The sequence below is a fragment of the Salmo salar genome, chromosome 15, assembly GCF_965601325.2.
Source record: "Salmo salar chromosome 15, fSalSal1, whole genome shotgun sequence".
Lineage (NCBI taxonomy): Eukaryota > Metazoa > Chordata > Actinopteri > Salmoniformes > Salmonidae > Salmo > Salmo salar.
Window position 1 is genome coordinate 94137237 of NC_138305.1, and position 14518 is coordinate 94151754.

At 48.2% G+C, this 14518-nt stretch overlaps 1 protein-coding gene across 2 annotated transcripts in view; it reads right to left on the reverse strand.

Annotated features, from left to right (window-relative positions):
• The window catches only part of LOC106572548 (membrane-associated guanylate kinase, WW and PDZ domain-containing protein 3), a 314345-nt gene that overhangs the window by 140562 nt on the left and 159265 nt on the right, over positions 1 to 14518 (reverse strand). The gene's annotated exons all lie outside the window — the stretch shown is intronic.

The window sequence follows — 14518 nt, forward strand, 5'->3', positions numbered from 1 at the left end:
AACAGGAGAGAGAGGGGGAATAGTGAGAGAGTAGAACAGGAGAGAGAGAGGGGGAATAGTGAGAGAGAGAGAGTAGAACAGGAGAGAGAGAGGGGGAATAGTGAGAGAGTAGAACAGGAGAGAGAGAGGGGGAATAGTGAGAGAGAGAGTAGAACAGGAGAGAGAGAGGGTGAATAGTGAGAGAGTAGAACAGGAGAGAGAGGGGGAATAGTGAGAGAGAGAGATTAGAACAGGAGAGAGAGAGGGTGAATAGTGAGAGAGAGTAGAACAGGAGAGAGAGAGGGTGAATAGTGAGAGAGTAGAACAGGAGAGAGAGGGGTGAATAGTGAGAGAGAGAGTAGAACAGGAGAGAGAGAGGGTGAATAGTGAGAGAGAGTAGAACAGGAGAGAGAGAGGGTGAATAGTGAGAGAGAGAGAGTAGAACAGGAGAGAGAGAGGGTGAATAGTGAGAGAGTAGAACAGGAGAGAGAGAGGGTGAATAGTGAGAGAGAGAGTAGAACAGGAGAGAGAGAGGGTGAATAGTGAGAGAGTAGAACAGGAGAGAGAGAGGGGGAATAGTGAGAGAGAGAGTAGAACAGGAGAGAGAGAGGGTGAATAGTGAGAGAGTAGAACAGGAGAGAGAGAGGGTGAATAGTGAGAGAGTAGAACAGGAGAGAGAGAGGGTGAATAGAGAGAGAGAGTAGAACAGGAGAGAGAGACGGGGAATAGTGAGAGAGAGTAGAACAGGAGAGAGAGAGGGTGAATAGTGAGAGAGAGAGTAGAACAGGAGAGAGAGAGGGTGAATAGTGAAGGAGTAGAACAGGAGAGAGAGAGGGGGAATAGTGAGAGAGAGAGTAGAACAGGAGAGAGAGAGGGGGAATAGTGAGAGAGAGAGTAGAACAGGAGAGAGAGAGGGTGAATAGTGAGAGAGTAGAACAGGAGAGAGAGGGGGAATAGTGAGAGAGAGAGATTAGAACAGGAGAGAGAGAGGGTGAATAGTGAGAGAGAGAGTAGAACAGGAGAGAGAGAGGGTGAATAGTGAGAGAGAGAGTAGAACAGGAGAGAGAGAGGGTGAATAGTGAGAGAGAGTAGAACAGGAGAGAGAGAGGGTGAATAGTGAGAGAGAGAGAGTAGAACAGGAGAGAGAGAGGGTGAATAGTGAGAGAGTAGAACAGGAGAGAGAGGGGGGAATAGTGAGAGAGAGAGTAGAACAGGAGAGAGAGAGGGGGAATAGTGAGAGAGAGAGAGGGTGAATAGTGAGAGAGAGAGTAGAACAGGAGAGAGAGAGGGGGAATAGTGAGAGAGAGAGAGGGTGAATAGTGAGAGAGAGAGTAGAACAGGAGAGAGAGAGGGTGAATAGTGAGAGAGAGAGAGTAGAACAGGAGAGAGAGAGGGGGAATAGTGAGAGAGAGAGAGGGTGAATAGTGAGAGAGAGAGTAGAACAGGAGAGAGAGAGGGTGAATAGTGAGAGAGAGAGAGTAGAACAGGAGAGAGAGAGGGGGAATAGTGAGAGAGAGAGAGGGTGATAGTGAGAGAGAGAGAGAGAGTAGAACAGGAGAGAGAGAGGGTGAATAGTCAGAGAGAGAGTAGAACAGGAGAGAGAGAGGGGGAATAGTGAGAGAGAGAGTAGAACAGGAGAGAGAGAGGGTGAATAGTGAGAGAGAGAGTAGAACAGGAGAGAGAGAGGGTGAATAGTGAGAGAGAGAGTAGAACAGGAGAGAGAGAGGGTGAATAGTGAGAGAGAGAGTAGAACAGGAGAGAGAGAGGGTGAATAGTGAGAGAGTAGAACAGGAGAGAGAGAGGGGGAATAGTGAGAGAGAGAGTAGAACAGGAGAGAGAGAGGGTGAATAGTGAGAGAGAGAGTAGAACAGGAGAGAGAGGGGGAATAGTGAGAGAGAGAGTAGAACAGGAGAGAGAGAGGGGGAATAGTGAGAGAGAGAGTAGAACAGGAGAGAGAGAGGGTGAATAGTGAGAGAGAGAGTAGAACAGGAGAGAGAGAGGGGGAATAGTGAGTGAGAGAGTAGAACAGGAGAGAGAGGGTGAATAGTGAGAGAGTAGAACAGGAGAGAGAGAGGGTGAATAGTGAGAGAGTAGAACAGGAGAGAGAGAGGGTGAATAGTGAGAGAGAGAGTAGAACAGGAGAGAGAGAGGGTGAATAGTGAGAGAGAGTAGAACAGGAGAGAGAGAGGGGGAATAGTGAGAGAGTAGAACAGGAGAGAGAGAGGGTGAATAGTGAGAGAGAGAGTAGAACAGGAGAGAGAGAGGGTGACTAGTGAGAGAGTAGAACAGGAGAGAGAGAGGGTGACTAGTGAGAGAGTAGAACAGGAGAGAGAGAGGGTGAATAGTGAGAGAGAGTAGAACAGGAGAGAGAGAGGGTGAATAGTGAGAGAGAGAGTAGAACAGGAGAGAGAGAGGGTGAATAGTGAGAGAGAGAGTAGAACAGGAGAGAGAGAGGGTGAATAGTGAGAGAGAGTAGAACAGGAGAGAGAGAGGGTGACTAGTGAGAGAGTAGAACAGGAGAGAGAGAGGGTGACTAGTGAGAGAGTAGAACAGGAGAGAGAGAGGGTGAATAGTGAGAGAGAGTAGAACAGGAGAGAGAGAGGGTGACTAGTGAGAGAGTAGAACAGGAGAGAGAGAGGGTGAATAGTGAGAGAGAGTAGAACAGGAGAGAGAGGGGGTGAATAGTGAGAGAGAGAGAGTAGAACAGGAGAGAGAGAGGGTGAATAGTGAGAGAGAGAGAGGGTGAATAGTGAGAGAGTAGAACAGGAGAGAGAGAGGGGGAATAGTGAGAGAGAGAGAGGGTGATAGTGAGAGAGTAGAACAGGAGAGAGAGAGTAGAACAGGAGAGAGAGAGGGTGAATAGTGAGAGAGAGAGTAGAACAGGAGAGAGAGAGGGTGAATAGTGAGAGAGAGAGTAGAACAGGAGAGAGAGAGGGTGAATAGTGAGAGAGAGTAGAACAGGAGAGAGAGAGGGTGAATAGTGAGAGAGAGAGTAGAACAGGAGAGAGAGAGGGTGAATAGTGAGAGAGAGAGTAGAACAGGAGAGAGAGAGGGTGAATAGTGAGAGAGAGAGTAGAACAGGAGAGAGAGAGGGTGAATAGTGAGAGAGAGAGTAGAACAGGAGAGAGAGAGGGTGAATAGTGAGAGAGAGAGTAGAACAGGAGAGAGAGAGGGTGAATAGTGAGAGAGAGAGTAGAACAGGAGAGAGAGAGGGTGAATAGTGAGAGAGAGTAGAACAGGAGAGAGAGAGGGTGACTAGTGAGAGAGTAGAACAGGAGAGAGAGAGGGTGAATAGTGAGAGAGAGTAGAACAGGAGAGAGAGGGGGTGAATAGTGAGAGAGAGAGAGTAGAACAGGAGAGAGAGAGGGTGAATAGTGAGAGAGAGAGAGTAGAACAGGAGAGAGAGAGGGTGAATAGTGAGAGAGAGAGAGGGTGAATAGTGAGAGAGTAGAACAGGAGAGAGAGAGGGGGAATAGTGAGAGAGAGAGAGGGTGATAGTGAGAGAGAGAGAGTAGAACAGGAGAGAGAGAGGGGGAATAGTGAGAGAGAGAGTAGAACAGGAGAGAGAGAGGGTGAATAGTGAGAGAGTAGAACAGGAGAGAGAGAGGGTGAATAGTGAGAGAGAGAGTAGAACAGGAGAGAGAGAGGGGGAATAGTGAGAGAGAGAGTAGAACAGGAGAGAGAGAGGGTGAATAGTGAGAGAGAGAGTAGAACAGGAGAGAGAGAGGGGAATAGTGAGAGAGAGAGTAGAACAGGAGAGAGAGAGGGGGAATAGTGAGAGAGAGAGTAGAACAGGAGAGAGAGAGGGTGAATAGTGAGAGAGAGAGTAGAACAGGAGAGAGAGAGGGTGAATAGTGAGAGAGAGTAGAACAGGAGAGAGAGAGGGTGAATAGTGAGAGAGAGAGTAGAACAGGAGAGAGAGAGGGTGAATAGTGAGAGAGAGAGTAGAACAGGAGAGAGAGAGGGTGAATAGTGAGAGAGAGAGTAGAACAGGAGAGAGAGAGGGTGAATAGTGAGAGAGAGAGTAGAACAGGAGAGAGAGAGAGGGAATAGTGAGAGAGAGAGTAGAACAGGAGAGAGAGAGGGTGAATAGTGAGAGAGAGAGTAGAACAGGAGAGAGAGAGGGTGAATAGTGAGAGAGAGAGTAGAACAGGAGAGAGAGAGGGGGAATAGTGAGAGAGAGAGTAGAACAGGAGAGAGAGAGGGTGAATAGTGAGAGAGTAGAACAGGAGAGAGAGAGGGTGAATAGTGAGAGAGAGAGTAGAACAGGAGAGAGAGAGGGTGAATAGTGAGAGAGTAGAACAGGAGAGAGAGAGGGTGAATAGTGAGAGAGAGAGTAGAACAGGAGAGAGAGAGGGTGAATAGTGAGAGAGAGTAGAACAGGAGAGAGAGAGGGTGAATAGTGAGAGAGAGAGAGTAGAACAGGAGAGAGAGAGGGTGAATAGTGAGAGAGAGAGAGTAGAGCAGGAGAGAGAGAGGGGGACTAGTGAGAGAGAGAGAGTAGAACAGGAGAGAGAGAGGGGGAATAGTGAGAGAGAGAGTAGAACAGGAGAGAGAGAGGGGGAATAGTGAGAGAGTAGAACAGGAGAGAGAGAGGGGGTGAATAGTGAGAGAGAGAGTAGAACAGGAGAGAGAGAGGGTGAATAGTGAGAGAGAGTAGAACAGGAGAGAGAGAGGGGGAATAGTGAGAGAGAGAGTAGAACAGGAGAGAGAGAGGGGGAATAGTGAGAGAGAGAGTAGATCAGGAGAGAGAGAGGGTGAATAGTGAGAGAGTAGAACAGGAGAGAGAGAGGGTGAATAGTCAGAGAGAGAGTAGAACAGGAGAGAGAGAGGGTGAATAGTGAGAGAGAGAGTAGAACAGGAGAGAGAGAGGGTGAATAGTGAGAGAGTAGAAAAGGAGAGAGAGAGGGGGAATAGTGAGAGAGAGAGTAGAACGAGAGAGAGAGGGTGAATAGTGAGAGAGTAGAACAGGAGAGAGAGAGGGTGAATAGTGAGAGAGAGAGAGTAGAACAGGAGAGAGAGAGGGGGAATAGTGAGAGAGAGAGTAGAACAGGAGAGAGAGAGGGTGAATAGTGAGAGAGAGAGTAGAACAGGAGAGAGAGAGGGGGAATAGTGAGAGAGAGAGTAGAACAGGAGAGAGAGAGGGGGAATAGTGAGAGAGAGAGTAGAACAGGAGAGAGAGAGGGTGAATAGTGAGAGAGAGAGTAGAACAGGAGAGAGAGAGGGGGAATAGTGAGTGAGAGAGTAGAACAGGAGAGAGAGAGGGTGAATAGTGAGAGAGTAGAACAGGAGAGAGAGAGGGTGAATAGTGAGAGAGTAGAACAGGAGAGAGAGAGGGTGAATAGTGAGAGAGAGTAGAACAGGAGAGAGAGGGTGAATAGTGAGAGAGAGAGAGTAGAACAGGAGAGAGAGAGGGTGAATAGTGAGAGAGAGTAGAACAGGAGAGAGAGAGGGGGAATAGTGAGAGAGTAGAACAGGAGAGAGAGAGGGTGAATAGTGAGAGAGAGAGTAGAACAGGAGAGAGAGAGGGTGAATAGTGAGAGAGAGAGTAGAACAGGAGAGAGAGAGGGTGAATAGTGAGAGAGAGAGTAGAACAGGAGAGAGAGAGGGGGAATAGTGAGAGAGTAGAACAGGAGAGAGAGAGGGTGAATAGTGAGAGAGAGAGTAGAACAGGAGAGAGAGAGGGTGAATAGTGAGAGAGAGAGAGTAGAACAGGAGAGAGAGGGTGAATAGTGAGAGAGAGTAGAACAGGAGAGAGAGAGGGTGAATAGTGAGAGAGAGAGAGTAGAACAGGAGAGAGAGAGGGTGAATAGTGAGAGAGTAGAACAGGAGAGAGAGGGGTGAATAGTGAGAGAGAGAGTAGAACAGGAGAGAGAGAGGGGGAATAGTGAGAGAGAGTAGAACAGGAGAGAGAGAGGGGGAATAGTGAGAGAGAGAGTAGAACAGGAGAGAGAGAGGGTGAATAGTGAGAGAGTAGAACAGGAGAGAGAGAGGGTGAATAGTGAGAGAGTAGAACAGGAGAGAGAGAGGGGGAATAGTGAGAGAGAGAGTAGAACAGGAGAGAGAGAGGGTGAATAGTGAGAGAGTAGAACAGGAGAGAGAGAGGGGGAATAGTGAGAGAGTAGAACAGGAGAGAGAGAGGGTGAATAGTGAGAGAGTAGAACAGGAGAGAGAGAGGGTGAATAGTGAGAGAGTAGAACAGGAGAGAGAGAGGGGGAATAGTTAGCGAGAGAGAGGGTGATAGTGAGAGAGAGAGAGTAGAACAGGAGAGAGTGAGGGGGAATAGTGAGAGAGTAGAACAGGAGAGAGAGAGGGGGAATAGTGAGAGAGAGAGTAGAACAGGAGAGAGAGAGGGTGAATAGTGAGAGAGAGAGAGTAGAACAGGAGAGAGAGAGGGGGATAGTGAGAGAGAGAGTAGAACAGGAGAGAGAGAGGGTGAATAGTGAGAGAGAGTAGAACAGGAGAGAGAGAGGGTGAATAGTGAGAGAGTAGAACAGGAGAGAGAGAGGGGGAATAGTGAGAGAGAGAGTAGAACAGGAGAGAGAGAGGGTGAATAGTGAGAGAGAGAGTAGAACAGGAGAGAGAGAGGGTGAATAGTGAGAGAGAGAGTAGAACAGGAGAGAGAGAGGGGGAATAGTGAGAGAGAGAGTAGAACAGGAGAGAGAGAGGGTGAATAGTGAGAGAGAGAGAAGAACAGGAGAGAGAGAGGGGGAATAGTGAGAGAGTAGAACAGGAGAGAGAGAGGGTGAATAGTGAGAGAGAGAGTAGAACAGGAGAGAGAGAGGGGGAATAGTGAGAGAGAGAGAGGGTGATAGTGAGAGAGGAGAGAGAGTAGAACAGGAGAGAGAGAGGGTGAATAGTGAGAGAGTAGAACAGGAGAGAGAGAGGGTGAATAGTAGAGAGAGAGTAGAACAGGAGAGAGAGAGGGTGAATAGTGAAGAGAGAGTAGAACAGGAGAGAGAGAGGGTGAATAGTGAGAGAGTAGAACAGGAGAGAGAGAGGGGGAATAGTGAGAGAGAGAGTAGAACAGGAGAGAGAGAGGGGGAATAGTGAGAGAGAGAGTAGAACAGGAGAGAGAGAGGGTGAATAGTGAGAGAGAGAGTAGAACAGGAGAGAGAGAGGGTGAATAGTGAGAGAGTAGAACAGGAGAGAGAGAGGGTGAATAGTGAGAGAGAGAGTAGAACAGGAGAGAGAGAGGGTGAATAGTGAGAGAGAGAGTAGAACAGGAGAGAGAGAGGGGGAATAGTGAGAGAGAGAGTAGAACAGGAGAGAGAGAGGGTGAATAGTGAGAGAGAGAGTAGAACAGGAGAGAGAGAGGGGAATAGTGAGAGAGAGAGTAGAACAGGAGAGAGAGAGGGGGAATAGTGAGAGAGAGAGTAGAACAGGAGAGAGAGAGGGTGAATAGTGAGAGAGAGAGTAGAACAGGAGAGAGAGAGGGGGAATAGTGAGGAGAGAGTAGAACAGGAGAGAGAGAGGGTGAATAGTGAGAGAGTAGAACAGGAGAGAGAGAGGGTGAATAGTGAGAGAGTAGAACAGGAGAGAGAGAGGGTGAATAGTGAGAGAGAGAGTAGAACAGGAGAGAGAGAGGGTGAATAGTGAGAGAGAGTAGAACAGGAGAGAGAGAGGGGGAATAGTGAGAGAGTAGAACAGGAGAGAGAGAGGGTGAATAGTGAGAGAGAGAGTAGAACAGGAGAGAGAGAGGGTGAATAGTGAGAGAGAGAGTAGAACAGGAGAGAGAGAGGGTGAATAGTGAGAGAGAGAGTAGAACAGGAGAGAGAGAGGGGGAATAGTGAGAGAGTAGAACAGGAGAGAGAGAGGGTGAATAGTGAGAGAGAGAGTAGAACAGGAGAGAGAGAGGGTGAATAGTGAGAGAGAGAGTAGAACAGGAGAGAGAGAGGGTGAATAGTGAGAGAGAGTAGAACAGGAGAGAGAGAGGGTGAATAGTGAGAGAGTAGAACAGGAGAGAGAGAGGGTGAATAGTGAGAGAGTAGAACAGGAGAGAGAGAGGGTGAATAGTGAGAGAGAGTAGAACAGGAGAGAGAGAGGGTGAATAGTGAGAGAGTAGAACAGGAGAGAGAGAGGGTGAATAGTGAGAGAGAGTAGAACAGGAGAGAGAGAGGGTGAATAGTGAGAGAGAGAGTAGAACAGGAGAGAGAGAGGGTGAATAGTGAGAGAGAGAGAGGTGAATAGTGAGAGAGTAGAACAGGAGAGAGAGAGGGGGAATAGTGAGAGAGAGAGAGGGTGATAGAGAGTAGAGAGAGAGAGAGTAGAACAGGAGAGAGAGAGGGTGAATAGTGAGAGAGAGAGTAGAACAGGAGAGAGAGAGGGTGAATAGTGAGAGAGAGTAGAACAGGAGAGAGAGAGGGTGAATAGTGAGAGAGAGAGTAGAACAGGAGAGAGAGAGGGTGAATAGTGAGAGAGAGTAGAACAGGAGAGAGAGAGGGTGAATAGTGAGAGAGAGAGTAGAACAGGAGAGAGAGAGGGTGAATAGTGAGAGAGAGAGTAGAACAGGAGAGAGAGAGGGTGAATAGTGAGAGAGAGAGAGGGTGAATAGTGAGAGAGTAGAACAGGAGAGAGAGAGGGGGAATAGTGAGAGAGAGAGAGGGTGATAGTGAGAGAGAGAGAGTAGAACAGGAGAGAGAGAGGGGAATAGTGAGAGAGAGAGTAGAACAGGAGAGAGAGAGGGTGAATAGTGAGGAGAGTAGAACAGGAGAGAGAGAGGGTGAATAGTGAGAGAGAGAGTAGAACAGGAGAGAGAGAGGGGGAATAGTGAGAGAGAGAGTAGAACAGGAGAGAGAGAGGGTGAATAGTGAGAGAGAGAGTAGAACAGGAGAGAGAGAGGGTGAATAGTGAGAGAGAGAGTAGAACAGGAGAGAGAGAGGGTGAATAGTGAGAGAGAGAGTAGAACAGGAGAGAGAGAGGGTGAATAGTGAGAGAGAGAGTAGAACAGGAGAGAGAGAGGGTGAATAGTGAGAGAGAGTAGAACAGGAGAGAGAGAGGGTGAATAGTGAGAGAGAGAGTAGAACAGGAGAGAGAGAGGGTGAATAGTGAGAGAGAGAGTAGAACAGGAGAGAGAGAGGGTGAATAGTGAGAGAGAGAGTAGAACAGGAGAGAGAGAGGGTGAATAGTGAGAGAGAGAGTAGAACAGGAGAGAGAGAGGGGGAATAGTGAGAGAGAGAGTAGAACAGGAGAGAGAGAGGGTGAATAGTGAGAGAGAGAGTAGAACAGGAGAGAGAGAGGGTGAATAGTGAGAGAGAGAGTAGAACAGGAGAGAGAGAGGGTGAATAGTGAGAGAGAGAGTAGAACAGGAGAGAGAGAGGGTGAATAGTGAGAGAGTAGAACAGGAGAGAGAGAGGGTGAATAGTGAGAGAGAGAGTAGAACAGGAGAGAGAGAGGGTGAATAGTGAGAGAGTAGAACAGGAGAGAGAGAGGGTGAATAGTGAGAGAGAGAGTAGAACAGGAGAGAGAGAGGGTGAATAGTGAGAGAGAGTAGAACAGGAGAGAGAGAGGGGGAATAGTGAGAGAGAGAGTAGAACAGGAGAGAGAGAGGGTGAATAGTGAGAGAGAGTAGAACAGGAGAGAGAGGGGGAATAGTGAGAGAGAGAGTAGAACAGGAGAGAGAGGGTGAATAGAGAGAGAGAGAGGTGAATAGTGAGAGAGAGAGTAGAACAGGAGAGAGAGAGGGTGAATAGTGAGAGAGAGAGTAGAACAGGAGAGAGAGAGGGGGAATAGTGAGAGAGAGAGTAGAACAGGAGAGAGAGAGGGTGAATAGTGAGAGAGTAGAACAGGAGAGAGAGAGGGGTGAATAGTGAGAGAGAGAGTAGAACAGGAGAGAGAGAGGGTGAATAGTGAGAGAGAGTAGAACAGGAGAGAGAGAGGGTGAATAGTGAGAGAGAGAGTAGAACAGGAGAGAGAGAGGGTGAATAGTGAGAGAGAGAGTAGAACAGGAGAGAGAGAGGGTGAATAGTGAGAGAGTAGAACAGGAGAGAGAGAGGGGGAATAGTGAGAGAGAGAGTAGAACAGAGAGAGAGAGGGTGAATAGTGAGAGAGTAGAACAGGAGAGAGAGAGGGTGAATAGTGAGAGGAGAGAGTAGAACAGGAGAGAGAGAGGGGGAATAGTGAGAGAGAGAGTAGAACAGGAGAGAGAGAGGGTGAATAGTGAGAGAGAGAGTAGAACAGGAGAGAGAGAGGGGAATAGTGAGAGAGAGAGTAGAACAGGAGAGAGAGAGGGGGAATAGTGAGAGAGAGAGTAGAACAGGAGAGAGAGAGGGTGAATAGTGAGAGAGAGAGTAGAACAGGAGAGAGAGAGGGGGAATAGTGAGAGAGAGAGTAGAACAGGAGAGAGAGAGGGTGAATAGTGAGAGAGTAGAACAGGAGAGAGAGAGGGTGAATAGTGAGAGAGTAGAACAGGAGAGAGAGAGGGTGAATAGTGAGAGAGAGTAGAACAGGAGAGAGAGGGTGAATAGTGAGAGAGAGAGTAGAACAGGAGAGAGAGAGGGTGAATAGTGAGAGAGAGAGTAGAACAGGAGAGAGAGAGGGTGAATAGTGAGAGAGTAGAACAGGAGAGAGAGAGGGTGAATAGTGAGAGAGAGAGTAGAACAGGAGAGAGAGAGGGTGAATAGTGAGAGAGAGAGTAGAACAGGAGAGAGAGAGGGTGAATAGTGAGAGAGAGTAGAACAGGAGAGAGAGAGGGTGAATAGTGAGAGAGAGAGTAGAACAGGAGAGAGAGAGGGTGAATAGTGAGAGAGTAGAACAGGAGAGAGAGAGGGTGAATAGTGAGAGAGAGTAGAACAGGAGAGAGAGAGGGTGAATAGTGAGAGAGAGGAGTAGAACAGGAGAGAGAGAGGGTGAATAGTGAGAGAGAGTAGAACAGGAGAGAGAGAGGGTGAATAGTGAGAGAGAGAGTAGAACAGGAGAGAGAGAGGGTGAATAGTGAGAGAGTAGAACAGGAGAGAGAGGGGGTGAATAGTGAGAGAGAGAGTAGAACAGGAGAGAGAGAGGGTGAATAGTGAGAGAGAGTAGAACAGGAGAGAGAGAGGGGGAATAGTGAGAGAGAGAGTAGAACAGGAGAGAGAGAGGGTGAATAGTGAGAGAGTAGAACAGGAGAGAGAGAGGGTGAATAGTGAGAGAGTAGAACAGGAGAGAGAGAGGGGGAATAGTGAGAGAGAGAGTAGAACAGGAGAGAGAGAGGGTGAATAGTGAGAGAGTAGAACAGGAGAGAGAGAGGGGGAATAGTGAGAGAGTAGAACAGGAGATAGAGAGGGTGAATAGTGAGAGAGTAGAACAGGAGAGAGAGAAGGTGAATAGTGAGAGAGTAGAACAGGAGAGAGAGAGGGGGAATAGTGAGAGAGAGAGAGGGTGATAGTGAGAGAGAGAGAGTAGAACAGGAGAGAGTGAGGGGGAATAGTGAGAGAGTAGAACAGGAGAGAGAGAGGGGGAATAGTGAGAGAGAGAGTAGAACAGGAGAGAGAGAGGGTGAATAGTGAGAGAGTAGAACAGGAGAGAGAGAGGGGGAATAGTGAGAGAGAGAGAGGGTGAATAGTGAGAGAGTAGAACAGGAGAGAGAGAGGGTGAATAGTGAGAGAGAGAGTAGAACAGGAGAGAGAGAGGGGAATAGTGAGAGAGAGAGAGGGTGAATAGTGAGAGAGTAGAACAGGAGAGAGAGAGGGGAATAGTGAGAGAGAGAGAGGGTGATAGTAGAGAGAGAGTAGAACAGGAGAGAGAGAGGGTGAATAGTGAGAGAGAGAGTAGAACAGGAGAGAGAGAGGGTGAATAGTGAGAGAGTAGAACAGGAGAGAGAGAGGGTGAATAGTGAGAGAGAGAGAGTAGAACAGGAGAGAGAGAGGGGGAATAGTGAGAGAGAGAGTAGAACAGGAGAGAGAGAGGGTGAATAGTGAGAGAGAGAGTAGAACAGGAGAGAGAGAGGGGGAATAGTGGAGAGAGTAGAACAGGAGAGAGAGAGGGTGAATAGTGAGAGAGAGAGTAGAACAGGAGAGAGAGAGGGTGAATAGTGAGAGAGGTAGAACAGGAGAGAGAGAGGGGGAATAGTGAGAGAGTAGAACAGGAGAGAGAGAGGGTGAATAGTGAGAGAGAGAGTAGAACAGGAGAGAGAGAGGGTGAATAGTGAGAGAGTAGAACAGGAGAGAGAGAGGGTGAATAGTGAGAGAGTAGAACAGGAGAGAGAGAGGGTGAATAGTGAGAGAGAGAGTAGAACAGGAGAGAGAGAGGGTGAATAGTGAGAGAGAGTAGAACAGGAGAGAGAGAGGGTGAATAGTGAGAGAGAGAGTAGAACAGGAGAGAGAGAGGGTGAATAGAAGAGAGAGAGAGGGTGAATAGTGAGAGAGAGAGTAGAACAGGAGAGAGAGAGGGTGAATAGTGAGAGAGAGAGTAGAACAGGAGAGAGAGAGGGGGAATAGTGAGAGAGAGAGTAGAACAGGAGAGAGAGAGGGGGAATAGTGAGAGAGTAGAACAGGAGAGAGAGAGGGGTGAATAGTGAGAGAGAGAGTAGAACAGGAGAGAGAGAGGGTGAATAGTGAGAGAGAGTAGAACAGGAGAGAGAGAGGGGGAATAGTGAGAGAGAGAGTAGAACAGGAGAGAGAGAGGGGAATAGTGAGAGAGAGAGTAGAACAGGAGAGAGAGAGGGTGAATAGTGAGAGAGTAGAACAGGAGAGAGAGAGGGTGAATAGTCAGAGAGAGAGTAGAACAGGAGAGAGAGAGGGTGAATAGTGAGAGAGAGAGTAGAACAGGAGAGAGAGAGGGTGAATAGTGAGAGAGTAGAACAGGAGAGAGAGAGGGTGAATAGTGAGAGAGAGAGTAGAACAGGAGAGAGAGAGGGGGAATAGTGAGAGAGAGAGTAGAACAGGAGAGAGAGAGGGTGAATAGTGAGAGAGAGAGTAGAACAGGAGAGAGAGGGGGAATAGTGAGAGAGAGAGTAGAACAGGAGAGAGAGAGGGTGAATAGTGAGAGAGAGAGTAGAACAGGAGAGAGAGAGGGTGAATAGTGAGAGAGAGAGTAGAACAGGAGAGAGAGAGGGTGAATAGTGAGAGAGAGAGTAGAACAGGAGAGAGAGAGGGTGAATAGTGAGAGAGTAGAACAGGAGAGAGAGAGGGTGAATAGTGAGAGAGTAGAACAGGAGAGAGAGAGGGTGAATAGTGAGAGAGTAGAACAGGAGAGAGAGAGGGTGAATAGTGAGAGAGAGAGTAGAACAGGAGAGAGAGAGGGTGAATAGTGAGAGAGAGAGTAGAACAGGAGAGAGAGAGGGTGAATAGTGAGAGAGAGAGTAGAACAGGAGAGAGAGAGGGTGAATAGTGAGAGAGTAGAACAGGAGAGAGAGAGGGTGAATAGTGAGAGAGAGAGTAGAACAGGAGAGAGAGAGGGTGAATAGTGAGAGAGAGAGTAGAACAGGAGAGAGAGAGGGTGAATAGTGAGAGAGAGAGTAGAACAGGAGAGAGAGAGGGTGAATAGTGAGAGAGAGAGTAGAACAGGAGAGAGAGAGGGTGAATAGTGAGAGAGTAGAACAGGAGAGAGAGAGGGTGAATAGTGAGAGAGTAGAACAGGAGAGAGAGAGGGTGAATAGTGAGAGAGTAGAACAGGAGAGAGAGAGGGTGAATAGTGAGAGAGAGAGTAGAACAGGAGAGAGAGGGTGAATAGTGAGAGAGAGAGAGTAGAACAGGAGAGAGAGAGGGTGAATAGTGAGAGAGAGTAGAACAGGAGAGAGAGAGGGGGAATAGTGAGAGAGTAGAACAGGAGAGAGAGAGGGTGAATAGTGAGAGAGAGAGAGGGGATAGTGAGAGAGAGAGTAGAACAGGAGAGAGAGAGGGTGAATAGTGAGAGAGTAGAACAGGAGAGAGAGAGGGGGAATAGGAGAGAGTAGAACAGGAGAGAGAGGGAATAGTGAGAGAGAGAGTAGAACAGGAGAGAGAGAGGGTGAATAGTGAGAGAGTAGAACAGGAGAGAGAGAGGGGGAATAGTGAGAGAGAGAGTAGAACAGGAGAGAGAGAGGGTGAATAGTGAGAGAGAGTAGAACAGGAGAGAGAGAGGGTGAATAGTGAGAGAGAGAGTAGAACAGGAGAGAGAGAGGGTGAATAGTGAGAGAGTAGAACAGGAGAGAGAGAGGGTGAATAGTGAGAGAGAGAGTAGAACAGGAGAGAGAGAGGTGGAATAGTGAGAGAGTAGAACAGGAGAGAGAGAGGGTGAATAGTGAGAGAGAGAGTAGAACAGGAGAGAGAGAGGGTGAATAGTGAGAGAGTAGAACAGGAGAGAGAGAGGGTGAATAGTGAGAGAGAGAGTAGAACAGGAGAGAGAGAGGGTGAATAGTGAGAGAGAGTAGAACAGGAGAGAGAGAGGGTGAATAGTGAGAGAGTAGAACAGGAGAGAGAGAGGGTGAATAGTGAGAGAGAGAGTAGAACAGGAGAGAGAGAGGGTGAATAGTGAGAGAGAGAGTAGAACAGGAGAGAGAGAGGGTGAATAGTGAGAGAGTAGAACAGGAGAGAGAGAGGGTGAATAGTGAGAGAGAGAGTAGAACAGGAGAGAGAGAGGG